Here is a 20,919-nt window from a genome sequence, read left to right as displayed (position 1 = left end):
AGAAGCACAAAACCCTCCATGAGTGTCAGGAGTTCCGTGAGAAGCCACGACTCTGGCTCATCTGCTCTATTTCTAGATTATATTTGGTTAACCTGAAAACATGCAAAACGGTAAATGTGTCTTTAAAGTAGGACTCGAAAAACAAAGCACACAAACCAACAAAACATACAAGTAGTCTGGTTTTGCTTTTTTCTCTGAAAGAAAAAGCGGTGTTATAAAACCCCAGTATTGCCAGTTATGATACAGGGACTTCACGTATGGGGAAAGAGAGAGGAGGTGGACAACGACTTACTGAAATAACACCCCCTGACAGCGTGCCGTACTCTGTTCCACACGAGGAGAAGCGAGTGGAACCGCACATGCAGACAAACGCTGCTAGAGCTGGTGTCCACGGCTGCCCAGCCACCAGAAAACGGGGGGGAGTCCAGGCACCAGGAGCTGACCTGGCAGTTTTTTAGGACATGTAAAGTAAGTTCAAAACAAACAGTAAGCACGAAGCACTAACGTGGTGAGACCCTTTCTTGAAAGCCTGGAGAGACTCCTTGGAAAAAACAACCCTTCAGAATCATTTACAAATGCTGCCCCATCTGTAAACACAAGAAACATCCTTAATGTAAACAATGTCCCTCGCTCTGAAAGTGTGAGGAGAAATGAACAGGAAGCAAGGCAGCAGAAGGAGGAATAAATCAATGACAGACTTTTATGAAACAAGACATCTTGGTCCTTACGCATATACTCACACACCAAAATCTCTTATTAACTCCACATGGATCAAGCAAACTCTTTGGAAAAGAGAGCCTAAAGAGATGAGGAACATGAAAGGAGCATCTAGAAACAGATGGGACATAACGTTTTCAATAAACCCAAACATTGATGGGAATCTCACATAGCAGCAGCTAAACTACCTCGTGCTGTGAGCCCATCAAATTTCACAAGCTTAACAACATTGGACTGAACTTATACATGTGGATGAGAATTTGCAGAGGATAAATCTAACATGTTATTCAAAGCTGATGAGCTGTGCGGTTCTGCACTAGGGATGCTTCCTCGAGGTCAATACGAGGTGCCCATGTAGCACGTCGCTGGAAGCAGCAGCTTCTCAACGTGCTTTGTAATCAAGGGTATAATCATTCATTAATGCACCTTGCCTAGTCTATGGTTAATTAACCGATCCGATGATTCCCTTTCCTGTTTTCTAAACGGGGCCAGAAATTCCTGCTCGAAGCCTGGATCTGGTCCTCACTCACAAATAATTTTTTAAAAAATTCCCCAGTGTCTGGTAGTATTCCATAGTTACTGTTTGTGTTACAGGAAGATCAACAGGTCCAAAATAAGACCAGAGGCAATATCCTCAGCTCAAATATAGCGTAATTATTCCTGCCTTGAAGAATTTACAGTCAATATAGGCAGAAATGTTTAAAAGTTTAAACACAGGTAATTAGCAATAGAGAGACTAAACCTCGTTCCTTGGTACCTCATGTGCTACCCCGTCCATCCTAGGCCCTCCAGTGCTTTCTAATGACCGCTGAAGGTTGGTTTTTGATCAAGAACTGCTGTGGCTCTGATGAATACAAGCATTCCCTGAGATAAAGAAAAACAGTCTTGATTGCAGAGAGAAAATGCCCCAAGGTGCAATCAGATTTCCCATTAAAAAGCTTTGCGTATCTTCAGATCTGACAAGACACTAATAGCCACCAATTAAACCTGACACAACAGATAATAAAAATCTATAGCTATCTCTAATACGTAACAGTGCCTACAGCTTAATTACCTTAATCACATTTACCCTAACCCTGGGGCTGAGGATTCTTGACCAATCATTCCACCGGCCCCCATCAAGCCTCTGATAAAAAGCACCTTTGAGGAAAACCCGCACTTTACAAGAACTATATTAGGCCTCGGATTAAGGAAGGAAATTAGTACCTAGGGTCAAATTGCTTTGGTGGTATTTACATTGGAAAGGGGGTCCCTGATTTATATCTCCATCAATATCATCTCCTCACTAGGTGCCAGTTGCCAATCCTGGGCCAGGCTCGACTGTAGGGTGTAAATCAGGACGGGACACGATGTGTCACCTGAGGCTGATGAGCCCACTTGGAGGGCAGGTCCCGACGGGACAGTGAGGTGTGATGGGGTGACCTCCCCGGGAGCTGTGCCTGGTGATGTGGGCGGAGGTGTAGGCTGTGACACAAGATCCTTCATTCTGGGCTCCAGGAAATTCAGGGCAGAAATATGAGCCCAGAAATGAGCATCAGGAGCACAGAAGGTGGGGCACATACACATGCACACTTTACACATACTGGGTCTCCCGTGCAGATCAACGGTACACAGGAATTAAGGGATATCCCAGTAATTTGCAAGCACTCCTTTAAGCGGGAGCAGCAGCCACCTGCCTGACTTGAGGCAGGATTTACTTAGAGGACAGCAAACGCACCTCGCACTTTCCCCCAGGTCTGTACAAACCTGGCTATCCTCAGGAAGACGGATTTTCTCCCGACTTTATCAGACATTATAAGCCCTTACCAGGAAGTCATGAAAACGTTTCCCAGACCGGATCAGTCCTACCTTTCCATCTCTTTCTGTGCCACAAGGTCAGTCCCAGCGGGTGAGTGAGAGATGAGCACGGTGCTGGGCATCCCCTTCCTGCTCCAAAATCTCTTCAGCACCCGACTCATCACCCTGCCTCTTTCCAGGGCACAAAGCGATGGCAGTGACCCCATCGCCGGGTGTTGCCATCATTTTGTGCAGTCCTGACCCACCCAGCAGGGAAAGGGCAATGCCAAAGCAAAGATCCTCATGTCCAAATCAGAGGGGAGCAGCTGCCACGGGGGATTCCCAGCAGGGATGGTGCTTGGCTCACCAAGCCACCTTCAAGGATTCTGTTTGCGAGGTGCCTTCACGAAGTCAGCGGAGGCTCTGCAGCGCGCAGCCACTTGCGGGAGGCGCCCGGGAGGAAGAACATCAATTGCTTGCTCTAAGTTTCTGAAAAAGGCTTGTGCCAGTTAGATACAAGGGTATATTTGACAAAACATAGCCCAGCAGAAATCTTTCAAAGAGGAAATCTTGATTTTTACTTACAGCATTATTCTCCTAGTCCAAGTGTTAGCAGGATTTATGGTAAGATTATAGCATCAGCTACTGCAACTGCTAGTTCTACCCAGTCATTAAATACTCTTTTTTTGGAAGAGCTAAGAGCCTTTCATAGTAAATAAGTATAAGTACCCTCATTTTAGTGCTGGAGAAACAGAGACAGGGAGTAAAGACTTTAGATCTTCCGCAGAGCTCAGTCTGTGAAATGTCCATACTGGAAAACCACGATGCTCAGGAAAAAAAAACCAACACAGGATCTAAGAAAGCTTCAGCTGTTTTATAGAAACATTTACGCACATCAAAACATTTCATCCCAGGCCACTGCCACTGCAGGTAGCTGCTAATTAAAATCTGGTGTGCTGTGGCTACCGTCTTTAAAACTCTGGCCGGCATATGTTTTATTTCTTTGATTTTATTTCTGGTTTTAGCTTCTGAGATGGTCTGATGATACTTCAAAAATTCAGCTTCATGTTTAAAGATTGAGTTTAATAAGTTGTACAATATATAAAGAGATTATAATTTATTATTTAAAAAGTTTCCTGACAAGATGTCTACAAGAAACATGACCCAAACCACACCGCCTTGTAATAATACCTCTTAAAAATTCCTGACCTCCCACTAAACACTCCTGCAGACTTCCCTGCTTCGGTCCTCGCTGAATATCTCATATATGTCCCCTATAACATTACACAGGAGGAAATGAAACGGAAAAGTCATCAGCTCAGACAGACAAACGATGGCAATTACCTGACACCGTGTTATTTTCTCTTCATATCGACACAATGCGCTTTTTCCGACAGCGAGGGGCTGCAGGTTGACGTAGTTTGGGGTCCCCTGCGACGTTTGGTGCATCTTCCCTCTTCTTAAAAATGGGACACAAAGAGTATGGTGCACTAGAAAAAAAAACGCTGCTCCAATCTGTACAGGGTGCAGTGAGTACAGCGGGGAGTACAGGTGGGCAGGGCAGCCGTGGGCAGTGCAGCCGTGGGAAGCAGAGGTGTGAGAGGTCCATGCGTGAGAGCTACAGGCACAAATGTGAGGAGCACCATCCCTCTGCAGCCAGCCCTAGCTTACAGGGGGTTTGGAGCCCAAAGACCCACACCCAGGGGTGATGCTGCTTGTGGCTGCACCCAAGCAGAACTTTGGGGCTCCTCCGCTCCCCAGCCCTTCACCTGCATGTCGTGTTCACTGCGACAGAGGTTGTCCCACGTAGTTGTCCCATGGTGCTCCAGGCTGAGGGTTGTGTCTCGTCTCCCGATGGTTTCCATGTGCCCCGTGCCCCCTCCCACCTAACGTGAACATGCTGTCTCCCTCACACTACACCACCTCAGGGGGCTTTTTCTGTGGTATGAATCACCATAACTGCTGAGCCTTGTCTTCAAGTCTGACCGCAAACCCCCACCAGCCAAGCCATAGCTGTTGGCCACCACGGCCTTGGCATCCCCACTGCCCCCGTGTCCCTGCAGCTACAGGTGACGACCAGGGTTGGTGTTGCATTGACACAACGATCTGCCAGGTTGTGGTTTGTGTCAATGCAGATCTCATATTTGCTACAAAGGACTTGATTTCTAGCTTGAGAAGAGCTAATTTTATGTTTTCATTTGGTTTTTTATTCCGTGTGATAGGGGTTTGTAACTTTAGGAGCACCACTGTAAGACCTTTTGTGTGAGCTCGGCCCACAGCTTGCCAACAACTACTCACCATCACTAACAGGTAAATCTACTCTCGGATTTTAAAGCTTTTAACAAGACCTTGTCTAGACTGGTATTTAGTGGCAATACAATTAAATCATACCACAAAAAAAAAAAAAAAGAAATAAAGAGAATGAAATTCTTTTAATTACCTTTTGAAGCTACTTCTCCCCTGCAGAGGTCAGACCTTGATCTGATTTAAATCGGTGCACATCAGGTGTTGCTCCACTGATGCAGCAGAAGTGTAAAGGTGAAGGGGTCACCGTGTTGGACTGTAAGACTAGCTAAAGCCAGGTCTATAGTACAGCCCTTTTTGCAATAAATTAAGGGAGTTTCTTTTTATTTTTAATTTTTTTCTCCTACAACCTTAGCCCAAGGTGTACCACAACCCGGAGTGGTGACTTGGGACCTGATGCAGACACCAGACATAAACCTTCCTGGGATGCATGGATGTGTTTTCCCTGCCTGCTGTCCAGGGGCATCCCCTCGCCCTCGTGTACCAACCTGCCCCGCAGACCCGCAGCACGGCGCGAAGACCAACGGCTTTGCTGAAGGCAGATGCCAACGAGCTCCCACCAGAGACTGGGATGGGGCACTTGTGGCTGTTCGACGTGGCACCAACCCAGGGACCATCTCACCTCTGAAATGGGCTCACGATCCCCAGCCCAGAGTGGGAGAGGGCTGGTCCCTGCATGTTCCTCCCATGTCGTCCCATTTATCAGTCCCTGTTATGCTGGGCTGGGTGATGCGATGGCCTTGCTTTGCTCCTGGGGCTTTTGCAGTCCTCCACATCAGATGCATCTCCAATGGCTGATGCTCTCTCCCTAGATAATTAAACTTTCATTTGTTGCTTCCTTGCAACTCCAGATTTTAAAACCATACATTTTTTTTTTCTGTTAGGTTAGGATCGTTTCCAACTTCCAATCCCCAATTTAGATTACATGCTCAGAAACTAACTCCAAACATTTACTGCGTTTGAAGGTCACAGTGCTATTGATTGATTTCCAGTTATAATGTATGTTGTCCTAACATGAGTTAAAAACATTCTGGGCTAAATCCAAAAATGCTGGGATCAAAGCATCTGGACTTGTTGCTTTCATGTTTGGCACATAAAGGGGCTGGCAGTCACCAATGTGGTCTTGGCTGGGCTATAGTTGTTTTCATTCTCTGATGTGAAACAGTTGGGAATCACAGACCCTCCAACAGTTATAGTGGACTAAATAAAAATTGGCTTAATAACCTGCCAAGCATTTGAAAGTGCCAGTCTCCAGAGTTTTTCACAACTTATTGGCTATGGCATGTTTTTCTTTTCATTTCTCTTGTGTTATTTTTTTTTCTTCCTTTTTTTTTTAAAGAAAGAATTTTCTATAATATTGGACTTTTTCAGTTGAGTATTTGAAATAGGTAAACTCTTCATCTCATCAGGCTCAATTTATCATCTTTGATCTGACTTCACTCATTCCTTTGGCTGTTCCATCTGATTTTTTAATTTTTGAAAAAAAAAATTCTAAAAACATTTTCCCTATCTAACTTATCACACAAGAAAATAAACAAGGGCCGATTTCTTGGCTAGCCCGCCTTAAAGATATCCGAGCACTGCATTTGCATGTCAGCTTCTCACTTTCAAACTCGCTTTAAACAGATTATTCCTAAAGTTTTTTTTTTATTAGTCTCCCTAAAAGTCTTCTATTTATATTTGCTGTTTATAAAATAGCATCCAGAGGCCATTGTGCAATGCGCTGCGCGTAGTCAAAAGCCATCGAGCTCTCGAGACAAACAATGGAAATACTTTACAGATGGGAGCTGTTTTACAGATGGCGTACGGGGGCAGGAGGGATGAGAAGGATGGAGGGAAGAAGAAATATGGATGTTGGCCATGGTTGCGAAAGAAACCAGTGGCAGAGCCAGGCACTTAACCCACATTCCCATCCAATCGCTTCCCTATTACTTAATCTTCCACCCATCCTTTTAGAAGACACATTATAATTTTTACCCCCTTCTCTCATGTTTCTAAGAAAATAAAGCGCTGGAAATTGAAAAATCTAATTCTTCATGCACATCGCACGCATTTCAGCCGGTTTGGGTGATTTCAAGGAACTCTGTGCTGGCTTTGGGAGTGATACTTTGGAGCAGACACAGGGGTTGCTGGTGGTGAGGGCACCCTCGGCCAGGATCAGGAAGGTCAGTGCCTCTGAAGTACAAGAGCTGCTCCCGCTATTTCCAGACAGGCAACGGCACCTCGCTGCACACTGCGTGGAGGTTTACGCTCAGACGTATTTTACTGTAGCCTTTTGGTCAGAGCGAGCAATGCTGCCCCTCTCACTTCCCACTCCTGACAGCTAATCCCCAGGAAAAGTGAATTTACTGTGGACCCATCGGCAGTCCAGCCTCGTGCTAGACCTCGGCGTTCAAGATTGATGCGATAAATGTCCTTTGCTCCATCCCTGCGTGGCTTTTGGCAAACATCTCCCAAGGGATCGTGTGCTGCGAAACCTTTTTCAACTGCCCGAGCTGAGATGCCTTGAATTCACACAACCCATATCACGGGGAAAAATAGGAGGAGAAAAAGGACTGTAAGGTCCTTAACCTCTGAATGAGGAGCCGGCTCTTCTCTGGCTGATTTTTAAGCAGCTCATTTTCAGCATCTCCAGGAAACTTACAATCAGTTCTGGGACAGTAAGTCTTGGATTGAAGAGAGACTGACACCAGCTAAAACTGATGTTTTAGAGACAGTCAGGGCATGAGGGATGAAGTGTTTAAGAAAAGAGATTATTTCAGTTCTGGCACCTTTGTAAATAATCTCTTTAGGACACTCGCAAAGATGCAAAAATGAATCTGCTGCTAAGAAAACCAACGCTCAGCTCAAAAAACCGTATTTACCATTAAAATGTAGTCTAGAGCCATCTAAAATTAAGATTTACTTTATAGTAAAATGCATATGAATTTGGCCCGCTAAGGGATTTTGAGGACCTTTTTGTGTTCAGGTGAAACATTATCAATAGGTGCTGTGTGTGGCTGCATTTACACAGTTTGCCTTTCATATTGCCATTAGAAAAACCCGTTCACATTCTTTCCGTGTAGAATAATTTTGCAAAATAACTTAGTCCAACAGTTACACCTAGTCTGAGTATCAAAGATTTTTTTTTCATTTTATTATTTTTAATGTTTTGATTATAAGTGAGTAAATGAGCATATGTGCAATTATATTTTGGGTGCAATAGCTTCAGCTGCCACATTTTGGCGTTTTATTTTATTAGCTAAAAGCTCACATATGGTTTCCATGTTTCCAATCTGGCTTTAAGGATGCTATGGCTGAATTAAGCAGTGTTTCTCCTCACTCCAATTCCCTTAGATATACTTAAAAAGTCCATTCAGATTATAAAAAAAGTAAATTAAGGTTTATAATATTCAGGAGGTGGCCCGTGGTAGTGACTAATACAGTGCTATCTTGTAAGTGCCCTTGCACCCTGCAGAAACCATTAAAAGCCATGTTTCGTAGTTTAAAATATTAAATCACTTCTATGATCCTGGGGGGCAGAGTCGTGCCTGAATGCCAACACGATTCTGTTACGAACAACGATGCCGTTATATCAGCGCGGGGGCTGCCAGATAATGTGGTCACCGGGATTTGCAGGTCCTCCAGCACCTCCCGGCGATGGACACGGGGGATTTGGGGAGGACTCTGAGAGCTCCCATTCAACTCAGTCTGACACAGCCTAGAAAAATGACCCGAGGGAAGGAGCTCAGGGCCATTTGATGGGCAGCCAGGAGGGTGATCAACGCGAGCGGAGCGAGCGGTGGGTGGGACAGAGGTCGGGAAGAGGGGCATAGCTCCAGGGAGTGCATCGCTGGGGAGAAAGGAGCGTGCTGCAGCCTCAGGAGCAGCTGTGCTCAGGAGATCAATGGGACTGAAGCACCGTATTGTATACGTACACACGTATACGTCAGCGGGAGGAGAATTGAGACGGTGGTGCGTGTTTTCACATGGGAGGTGCGCTAGCTACCTCCCAAACGCACAGACTGTGGTTAGGAAAAGGGCAATGGACAACTCTGCATCCCGTGGGGAGAGAAATCGTGGCAGAGGTAGCGTGCTTGGAGGCTAGGCAAAGCTTCCCAGCTGCAAAGGTCGTGAAGCACTTAATGAAAAGAATGAAGTTAGCGAGTCCCCCGAGAAGAGTTTTTCAGTAACTGCACAGGGAAACACAGGTCAGGGATGGTCCTGGCATCACTGCAGAAGCTTGACTACGTGACCTCTCAAGGTCCCAGCCAGCCCCACATTTCTGTGAGCTCGTGAAAACACATCTAGCATGTCTGGAAACACAGGACTCTGGGACTCACCTACTGCACTGATGCGGATTCAGGATGTCTCTCTTTTATACCCTTCTTCTCCAGGCTACCAACCTAATCAACAAGCAAATTCTCAAGGTCCCTTTTCTGGGCTTCCTGATTTACTTTGGCCCACAGATTTCTGCTGAAGTGGGACAGGATCAAGGTGAGGTGACACGTGTGCCCTCCCGCTAAGCATCCCTGTGCGCTGCTGACCACAGGTGTGACGTTAGGGGCTTTTTCAGAGCCACCGTCTGAGCGTGGCTGCTCTGTTTGGGGTTGGCATGAGGCGGTGAGACGCTGAAGGATTGTGATCCAATCTGTATCCCATCTTACAACCATAAAAATCATGGGTAGGCAGACACTGAGCCCAAACCTCTACCAGTTATCATTGCTGGGGGTCAAACTGGTCTCCACTTTCCGTACTCACCTGAGTTTTATTGGCCAGTCAGAAATCTTCCTGAATAAGACCGAAGGATCAGAAATACAGACTTACTTCTCCAGATCTTCAGGTTTCCATCTAAAACCATTGTAATCCAGCAAAACCATACAAGTTTGAACATAAACCATATCCATAGGTACACTTAAGTATGGGATTAAACAGTTTGCTGAATAGAGTCCCTACGTTACTCAGGCATTGGCTGCTAGTCCTGGCTCCTTTTTCAGCTCAATTGAGATGGGAAAAGGTTTCCACACTGAGATGAAGCCAAAAATTTTTTTTTCTCCTCTTCTCTCTCCTCTTTTTTTTTTTTTTTTCCTTTCCCTTTCCCCTCCAACAGAACAAGATAGATGCCTGACAACTGTTTCTATCTTGCTAATATCCTGGAATTTAGGTGTTTGGGTGTGGGAAATCCAAGACCAAATCTCTGCTCAGATGCATTCAGCTGAGGGTTTTATAATCCCAGTTTTCACACATGTGAGCTATCCTGATCCCTGGGATATTGAAAGCAGCATCATTCTTGTGATTTAGGTAAATCACAGACGATGAGGTGGAGACAGTGGAAAGTACAGTCCAAGTTCATCTGATCCTCCACTGAACTGGTGTCGACAAATGAAGATATTCTAAAACCTTACTTTAACTGAAGCTTCCTAACCAACTCTAAAATATTCAACGAATATTTTAAAGGCTGGCCACCATTCCTTTCAGTTCTTCAGAGACAGCAAACTCCCATAGCTTTGCCTGGAGTCACGGAGAAGAAAGTGACTTCAGCTTTCCTGAAAATCAGCTTTACGTATCATGTTTGCGAACAGAGTTACTGTCTGCGATCATTTTTAAAAATGTAGACCTTGGAAGTCTTCCCCTCTTCGCACCAGTGAAATGAAATAATCAAAACATTGAGAGTTTGGAGAACAAGTGAATATTGTGTTGCAAATTCCACACAGTGCCTGGACTGGTCCACACGGACATGCAATCTGCAAGATCAAGAGATGCTTCAGCCCTTCTGCTGACACTTGAAAAAACCATTACAAGGCTTAAGGAGGAAAACAAAGTAATGGAAACATCCGCTTAAAAGGAACGTTTCCAATCACTGGTACTCCATTCATTACAGGCCTGAGTGGTTCCAGAGACAACAGAAAACTATGCATTGTTGCAATGCCAAGAACAAGAGAGGCAATACGGATGTTGTGCTGCTTCTCACTCACGACAATCTGAACGTTTTCATGCCCTTCCCATCTTGCCCGGCTGCCTTCATCAGCCAGGAGGTTAGTATCGTCGTCTCACTCGTGACCAGACACCCAGTGCCAAGCAGGGGGTGGGGGGGGCATTTCGGGGCCCTTCCAGCCAGACACAGGTTGGGTTGGGGCGCTGGCACCAGAGCTGCATCCGCTTGCCCAGCCCCAAGAGCAACATGAGGCGTTGACTCCAGCAGGCAGACACGGGCCAGGATTTCTGCCTAATGCACCGTCAAGCTAAAAAGCTTTTATGGGAGGTAGAGTTTTTTATGGGAGCTAAAACACAGCAGTCATTTAATTAACAATACCTCAAAGTCTTGCCTTTAGAGAACCACATGGCCCACTGTGATAACCCTGTTAAAATTGGGACAGTATTATTTAATCTTTGCTCTGTAAGCCAGACTTCTGCTATTTCCCCAGCGCCGCTGCGGCATGGCAGTTCCCTACGTTAGAGCACGGACTCTCCAGCACAGCGAATGTTTGAAAATGTCACCGTATCTTACAGGTATCCGAAGAGCACTTTCAAAAACTTCATCTCAAGGCCCAGGAAGACCCACACAATAATATATCCCTGTGACCTTTCACAGAGAGTGAGGCATCAGGGCATGCTTCCAACCCATCTAATGGAAGGGAGGGTGCCACGTTTCTGATTAGCACCCAAGGGATTTCTTCTCAAAATACGCACTGCTTCACCAGATGCCGCAGAAATAACCCTACATTGTCCAATATTACCTGCCTTGAGTTCAGCGGGCCAACACACCAGAACCAGGAGCAAGAGGACGTCAGCTGCCACAGCCCGACGTGAAGTCCACAGCAGTCTACTGGGGTCATTGACCTCTGCTGAGTTTTGAGCAAGCAAGAATGGGTTAAGAATGGGTATGTGCGGTCAAATTGTGCAACTTGTATTGTTCTGGCACTACATATATTCTTAACTAATGGCCTTGGCTGAGATAGGCTTTTTTTGGTCTTTCCTTTTTGGCCTTTTGTAACTTAAAGCTTACCCAAAAATTTATGGAAAGAATATATATCCGCTTTATGCCAATCCGTGAAGATTAGTATTTGCAACAACTATTTCTGTCGTGCTATTTTGCATCTTGGTGCAGTTTTCTACATCTCTTAAATGTGAAAACAAACAAACATCCATACATCTGGGAGCAGACTTCCAAGCGGACCTTAGCGCCAGCTTTTTTTCCTTTCCTGAGCGCTCAGCACCCACGACGGGGCCAGATTTTAAAGCCAGTTCAGCTAAACCGCGGCCAGGTTTCCACAGAAACACAGAGATTCGGAGGCTCCCACCGTGACAAATATGTTCAGATTCGTCGTTTAACTCATCCTCCCACCCAGGAATGATAAAATGACATAGCAACATAGCAGTAATAACATCAGCTATTGATAACAACAGCAACGACCCCATGATGGACGCGTAAACAGCTGGGAGGAATGTTGGCCAGGGAGGGTGATTGCTCAAGTCCCCAGTGAAGACCTGAGTGTTTGCTTATGTTCTTGCTTGGCAAGATACGGCACTATCAAGATACTATTTAGTGTTTGAGTAAGAGTATCATTTCTGACATGCCACTGATTCCTTGAAACATAAGAAAGCCATTGGGAAGAGAGATACGCCGTTGGTAACTGCTCTTCCCTGACGACTTATTGGGCCTAACCCTGATTTATGAAGTGCAGCGCTGGACAGGATGTTGCCAGTTGAAGCTGTATTTAGCATGTCAGCTGCAGAATTTAGGGATGACCTATGTCCTGCAGGGAAATGGCTCTGCACTGGATGGAAGATGATCTGAGCAGGTGTTTTCCATCTCCAGCTTCTACGGCGAATTGAGTCTTTCAGTTTGACGACTGCCAAGTGCACATTCAATTGGATGGAGAGACAGTTGGGTGAGCAAAGCGGGGAAGTCCTGTCCTTAGTCATACAAACAGCCTGATGAATTTCTTTCTAATAGAATCCCTCCTGTTTTGCGTTTCCTTTCCACAAACATTTGAGTGAACCAGATTAATGGAAAAGCAATTCCATGGTCGCATGCAAAAGAGTTACTGGGAGTAATTTTTGCCCATACGCATACTTGTGCTGGTAATGCCATGTGCCAGAGAAGCTGCATGGGCAGATGTTGGGTGTCTGATCGACATCTGGATAACAAACAGTCATGCCAAGAAACTGTGTGTTGAGAAATTAGTGAGGAAAAAAACCCGTTATGGAATAACAACTACATAGATCACCTGCCTTGTAAGAGACTGTACAGCACGTGAGGAACAACATCCATCGCCCGTGACTGCTTTGCATGCCACGTCTTTTTTGTAAGATTTTTTTTTTCCAGCGCTATATAAAAAACCCAACCCCCAAAACAAACCAACCAACCCACACTTATTTGCTCACTGTTTGTAACACTCCGCAACTTTAAAAATTCTTTCTCCCCAGTGCAAACATACTTCCTCAGAGAGGCAGCAGCGGAGCCCCGCTAAGATGCTTAAGAGGAGGTCAAGAGAAAAGCCATTTACCAGGGGAATCTCTTTCACTCCTTAATACATTTTTATTACTACCTATGCACACAGTGTTCTCTCAGAGGCTAGATGAATAAATATGCCTCTTTTGAGCAAACATTTATAGTGCTATTTGAACATGGGGGAAGAACAGTTTCAGCTTAAAAATGATACTAGCACCATGTTTACATTTTTTTTCCCAAGCTGCAGTTAAAATGAAAATATCCAGACAGACATTCAGCATGAGGCTTGGGAAAGCATGTTTCTTTTGGCCACTTCCACTACAGAAATTCACCTAGAAATGAAATACAAAAGATTGGGGTTGGGGGGGCGGGGTGTGTGTGGGGCGCTGGGGTGGGGAATACAAAAGAAAAATTTGTTTGTAGATGAATTACCCTATGAAAATCCATCCAAAACCATCAATGTAATTGTTCATTAATAATAGACTTGGAAAATACTTAGAAATGTTTCTCTTCCTTTGAACTTTCTGAAGGCAAATAGGGTCCTCGAGCTGGTGATACACTTGTGCATCGACTTCACTTGGAGCCGAGGGGTGCCCTTCACCTCCTCCTCCGCCCAAAGCCCAGCAGGTAATGTTCTGGCCCATTTTGGGCCACTCTGGGCTCAGCCCTCGGTGGCAGATCTGCCCCTGGGCAAGGAGCTTTCTCCCTCTTTTATACCTCTTGCGATCCAGATTTAAATTCTTGAGGTCAGGGAGCAGCTCTTATTTTTTAAGACGATGGAGGCATGACCTGGACCTCTGGACATTATCTCGGCATCGTTAGCAATGTTGGTTTCCAGAGGACTCCTCACATGCTAAAAGTTAAGCAGCGCTTAAGGGGTTTCCTGGCTGGGGACCGGAGGAGGGTAATTAGCCCCTGTAAGGATCCCCATCCACCCGAGCTGCAAGAAACTTCAAATCCCACTGACTTCACCGGCACTTCAGGGCACTCAGCACCTCCCAAGATTAATTTCTCAAGCAGGGAGAGGTCTAGAAACATACGTATTAGAGCACTTTACATCTTCAGCTGCAGTAGGGCTCTTTCTGGTGAGCTTGACAAAGGACAGATTATATATTACGCTGTGCCATAAACTTCAGCAATCTAAGAATTCAGAAAATACCCTGTTCTATTACTCTCCTTGCTTTGACATGAAATATTAAACACCGCTTACCAAAGTAACGTTATTGAACACAGATGTCCGCTATCACGTTCAAATTGTTCAAGTCAATCTAGCTTTATATATTTTCTTTACTTTAACGTTTGTATAAACCCAAGTGTGCCCTGACAGTAATGATTTCACAATATACTATATTCAATTAAGGAGACAAATATGCATTTACATTTTTACTGAACTTGTTTCACACACACACACAAGCTCCAGCTCCAACTTATTTTTGACATTTGGTGGAAAATAAAGGAATAGAAAGGGTGCCACCTACTGAGTCACTGGGACATTTTGAGAGGCCAAAATATTGTGCAAATTACCAATATGCTCGTTCCAATTAAAAAACCCCACAAACATAAAATCTATATTTATAAGGCTCTGGGAAGATTGCTATGGATAGTGTTTTCCTTATCAAATTGCCCGGTGACTTACCAGGATGTAGGAGCTCCGTCTCCCTCTCGTATCTCAGCAGGTTTGAACTCACCCATTCCTCTGGAAAACCCAAGCAGCATTAAAGGCTCTCTGCCACCGCAGTCCACGGACATCTTTTGCAAGCCATGGATGTCACGCTCGTGAGAATCTGGAAGGGTTGCACCATGGACACCAACCGTTCCTCGGGCCCTACATCTGCCACTGACTGGAAACGTACGCTGTTACAGAGCTGGCGCACAGACTGCATCGACCGGGTGAGATTTAAGCAGATAACCTGAATTTAAAAACACACCGAAATGTGCATGAAGCCCAAAGATGATATTTGTAACATACTTCGAGGCTCAAGGATGAAGACAGGCTCTCAGTACAACTTTTCAAAACCCAGTGTCCCCATTTGGGAGCCATCACCTGTCTTTAACAGGTATACTGAACGTGGCGTGCTCACGCCGTGGTTTCCTCGCTCGGGGAGGATAAACTCTCAAGATAAACTTCAATACTGCCTCGACATCAGGCAGAGAAGCTGCCGTTCCTCTTCAGTTGCGAAGGTACGCAGCCCGGGCAGCCTTGGCTTCCCCGAGGGGAAGTGCTCCGTGCCCATCCAGCGCTGTTACTACACCGTGAAGCAGGATGCTCGTGTCCCTGATAGACTGCGACTTCATCTGAACGGAAGCTGGTGCTGAAGCAACACCTTTGGGGGATGGGGCAGATACAAGGATACTCCCCTGACTGGCCACCAATGCTGCTCTCCTCCAGTCCCTTTTGCAGCCTCTGTACTGAAATTTAGGACGTGTCACGAATGGTTTGCTGCTTAGCTTTCATCTGCTAAAGGTACATAACGCTGATTTTCTTTGAAAAAGTTGTTGCCAAGACTGACTGAGACACAGCTGTTTATCCTTCCTGACTGCACACAGAGCAGGGGGCAGATGCTACATGATGCCAGGTATACCCCGTTATCAGGGCAATGGCAGGAAAAGCAAAAGAGAGATTTTTGTCATCTCTATCAAAGCGGGTCAGCTTTAGGACTGAAAAGCAATAGATTAAAGACAAGAATCACAGGGCTGGGCAAATAACAACAAGTAAGACTTTAATACTATGGTAAGTACTACGCTTACTACACTGGAGTAAGTTATTTTTCACTCCTGGACCACCTTCTCTTCCCTAATTCTGGTTCCCAAAGGATCCCAGTTGTGTGCCCAGCACACCCCATTAATCCCTCGTGCCGAGTGCAAGCTCAGCCCCACCAAGCCCCCACCAGACCTGCAGATGCACCTTCACCTTGGCCTTTGCAGATGCAGACAGACCAGGGGTTTTCACAGGTATTGTGTGTATTAAATGTTTGCCAAATTTTCTTGCATCGGGGACTGGCGTAGCAATAACATACTTGGGAAAATAATTGTGAAACATTAACAAGTCCTTATTGTTAACAGGTGTTTCTGGCAGAGATTCCTTCAGGGCAGCTAGGACAAGGCACCACAGTTGAGTTGGTAATGGCATTCTTCCCAGAGGGACCTTCAAAGTCTCCTGTGTGGTGCTTTGTATTCCTGGCAGCAGAGCCAGGAAGAAACCCGGTTTTCAACATCCTCCTTCATGCCTACTCAAAGCAAAACATTCGTTTATCGGCTGTAACGCTTCTCACATCTCCCGTGACTTGGCACACGCTTCTCACGTGGCAGCTGTAGCAGGGCACCCAGGCACCGTTTCTGTCCCAGAGATAACAGGCCCTGCGCACTCCCCTTTTTCCGTCCCCGAAGGCTTCAGGGGCCGTTTGCTGCTTGCACAAGCACTTAGAGATAGGCGTTAAAAGGGAGTTTTACCGCTGCGGAGTTTAGGAGAAATCATTTTATCCCAAACTCCTACAGATCTTTTTTGATCTTTCCCAGGGGAGGCAGCCTTGGGAACTCTGTGGGGCAGTGGAGGGGCTGCACCCCTGGGAGTAGCACTGTTGTTTTTCTTAGAGCTAGAAATCAGAAATAAGTGAAAATTCATTGCAAATTCATCACGACTGTATACTTAATTTTTTTAGGGTAAAAAACCCTGGATTTAAAGGACTGGATGCGCTGCCTCAAGTCACGAGGCTCTTCCCTTATCCCTCGTGGACAGCACGTTATCAAACCAGTGACACTGGGCTGCCAAATGAATCTGCAAAGCTTCCCAAGGGTAGGAAAACTCCAGGTACCACTCCACAGCAGAAGGGTTTGTGACAGGAAACCAAACCAAAACAACCCCTGCCAACACCCTTTTCAAAGACAAAGATTCCCCACCTTAACTTTTTAAGTAACTTATCTCGAAGATTCCCGTTGGATCAGAGGGGAGACTTTGCTAGAACAATAGCTGTGCTGGCAAACCGTCATCTTTCAACACATTCTTGAGCTTGTACTTTAAATGGTTTTGTCCCATTGGCAGCCAAAAATAACTATTTTCTGATCAAATTCACTAGTTCTTGTAAAAATTTTAACACGCTAAATATGATTGTGAACAATTCCAATAGTCCTTCAAGGTATCTGTTGAAACCTCTTGCTTTTGAGAGGGTGGAGAAGGGCTCTGGAAAAGGCTTGAGCACTCCCATCCCTCATTACCCAGGAATACATCCCGAATTTAATGTGATGCTATCATGCTTGCTATGCTGCACTTCATATATACCCTTAAGGTTAAAGTCATAATTAAGGGCAGCCTTCTCGTACGCCTAGTAGTGCAAGGCCAAGATCCACAACGGCTACCACAACGTACACGTCAAATACAAAAGGAAAAGCAAACCAGCAGGCAGGAATTACTCCCCGAGCCTGTACAAGCACCAATCTTATTCTTTGCTGATGACATACAGCAAGGAATCCTACAGGATATAAAGCTGGATTTGTGGTTGTAAAAGAAACTCCAGCTCTGAAAACCAGGGGATTTTCATTAAGACACTTTCGAAGTAATTTATAGCACGGCAAGACTTACAAAATAACGAAGAAATGACAGGGCAGTTTCTTGTTAATGAGGGCTGGAACAGCAGGGCAGGGTCAGTGGGAACAAGAAGCATTTCCACCCCAAATATGGCTCCACTTAACCGAGCGCACGCGGCCTGGTTAACTCTCGCGCTCCCACGCTGGAGACCCTCCACGCCATCTTCAGAGCCGGGCACAGAGGCGAGACAACCTTGAATTCCAGAGGGGTTTTCCTTCACACTTCTGGATGAACTAAGGGCTCGTAGGTAGAAAGAAGACATCAATGCGAAGTGCAGGAACTTCTACCAACCGGAAACCGCAAGGTTTGTGTTACTTTTGGTGAGAGGCCTGTGCAGGCACGAAGGCCACCGGCGCAGAGATGGATCTCGGGTGCTGTGGGCACCCGTGGTGGCCTCAGGGTAGGACCATCACCTCGCTACGTCCGTGCAGCCTTTGCTCAGATGGGCCATGGTCTACGACTGCTGCTAGTAGGTTGCATTTTACCGTATTAATTAATTAGCCAAGATTCGACTAACTCTTTGATCTCTTACACCAAGAAATCACAGACTTTTAAATAATTAATTAGTTTAATTACCATTAGGTCTTTGGAGTCACTAGAGGGAGACATGAGCACATGCCTTAAGCCAAGATGTTACATCTGGACTGGAAAAAACACCCGGTAGATAATGGCACGAAGCATTTTAAACATTAACTATAACATCTACACCACATGCAGCTTCTCAAGATGTTTCGCTGTCATCAGCTTACTAAGAGATAAAGATTTATTGGGCTATTACTGAAAAGGAAGCTAGAGACTGCCAAATGGCATGGACAGTTAGATGACTAGTTGCTGACATCTTTATTCATATATAAAACAACACAACTGAGTTGTATTTTTTTTTTTTTAACTACCACGCTTGAAGACATCAACAAAGCAGTGCCTTATCATGCAGAACTTTTAAGTAATTTTAAAATAATTTATGGGTTTTGGACAGGTTTTTTTTTACTGTGTGCACACAGAACGCTCTATTAACACCCTGCGAACTTCTAGTGCTGACTGAACTAAGAGATAAGCAGCACTGGCTCCAGGTTGGTTTAGCAGTGTTGGAAGATGCTGAGGGGACCATACCCTGGAGCAGTGCTTCCTGGATCACAGTCACAAGATCACTCTTATTCCGGTGCTGTAGATCGACGGCAGGCACACGTGAACTCTTCAAGTGCTGCAGAGACATGGGTTCGTTACAGGTTTAAGACAGACCAAAGCTGACTCTGCACAGGCTGAGAACGTTAAGGTTTAATAACCCTACGTCTACCTTTTGAACAGCTCTTATAGGAATCATTGGGACTGGGAGGTTAGTGCAGTGACATAAACAGTTTCTGCAAGAGTTCAAATATTGCTTCTAATAAAGAAATTATTGAGTAAGCTGCAATGATTATAGAACTAACTTTGTAAGTTCAAAAAATGACAAACAAAATGAACTTAATTATTCTATTCCTTGTTGAGAACTGTATGAAAAATGAAGTAAATCACATACCACAAAATCCTGCAGTACTACAAAGCTCAATTTAAGAGTGTTTGCTCTGAATAGTAAGAATAAGTCCAGGCCTATAGAGCTGTTCTCCCAGAAGCGAGCTAGCCATACCTGCCCACTTCTTCTCTGACAGCTTGATAAACCGTCCCCCCTTTGTTACACATTTTGAATTCAATTTAGCACGCTACTTCCAATTAACCAGCACACTCTTACTGCATTATTTGGCAACGAACAGGCACATGTGTTCCTTTAGCTCCTGCCAGCGTGAGAAGACAATACCCCTAAGGTGAACGGGGCTGTTTGTTCGGCGAGCACACGGCTCTGGGAAGTGTCCAAGCCGGCTGATGGGAGCCCGCAGGTGTGGGGTTTCAAATGCCTTCACAGTGCTTCATGCCCGAGTCTTCCAGAAATGTTACACTTCATAACCATCCTCTTCCAGCAAGATTTATGCTGTGTTTTGAATATTTCTAATACTCTGGAGACTGAGTGCCAGAAACCTCTATTTATCAGGCTCAGTCACTGGAGAAGTTGCTCTGGTCAGGGATCACACATAAACCCATTTATGTACAGGCCATTATTTACTCTACACAAACTACTAAAAGCAGGTGTGATTTCAGTGTTTGCTCTGAATGTGAATTAGTTTAACAGAGTAAAGTTTCGTCCACGACATAAGCCTATTGCTTCAAGACTATCAATAAGGAGAAAACAAGAACAAGCTTTAATGACATGTTTATATATAAAAAAATCAGCACCCTTTCACTACGACACGTGCACAACACAGGACAGTTCTGAGGCACATCCCACATACCCTCTGAAGGGGGAGGTGGTACAAATTCACAAAGACGTAATATCGCTACGCAAGTGCTTATTAAAAGCAATAAAAAGAACAGAATAAACAATTTGTGCTCAACAAGTCTGAGATGCGTTGTCTACTGCTGGAAACTGCTTTACAGAGTGTTTAGAATTTAAAGCTTTGACCCCGCAAAAGAGTTACTGGGCAGAGTCGCAGCTCACGCACGGAGCTGCTGCAGGCAGCCCCAGGTCAACATGCAGGAAAAGTCCTTCAAGATCTGGGGACAGAGAGGGTCTCTGGAGAAAATAAGATCTTTTTAATCTTATTCAAAAGATTAACATGGGGATGGGCGGATGGAGGTTTCTTGGCCCACCCATTCCCTCAAGAACCCTTCCTAAGCTTTTCTTAGCTCTGATAAGCAGCGAAACTCTAACAGAAACATTATTTGCCACTCTTAGATCAACAGTATGAAGCCCTGATGGCTCCAAAATGTGTCTCCGGCTCTTCTGGGAAGGACATAAAGGTATATAATTTCCATGTTTGTCCCGTTGGCAACTCCTGATACTACGATGGTTATTACTTACACAAACAGAAATCTGCAGCCAATCAAAATAATATGGTTGGCAAGAAATCTGGGCAAACTTTAACAGCCACGGTTCTTCAACATAAAAAGGATAAAAGTAGAATAATAATTTTTGGCAGGGGAAGCGGGGAATTTTTAAAATTCTGATTGTTTTCCTGTGAGGATAGTGTTATAAATGCTGAAGTCTAACTTAAAACATGCTGTTCTGGTTTCATGA

The sequence above is a fragment of the Eurypyga helias genome, unplaced genomic scaffold (genome assembly GCF_000690775.1).
Source record: "Eurypyga helias isolate BGI_N326 unplaced genomic scaffold, ASM69077v1 scaffold1012, whole genome shotgun sequence".
Taxonomy (NCBI): domain Eukaryota; kingdom Metazoa; phylum Chordata; class Aves; order Eurypygiformes; family Eurypygidae; genus Eurypyga; species Eurypyga helias.
The sequence above is the reverse complement of the archived record's forward strand: the minus strand, read 5'-3'. Positions refer to the sequence as shown.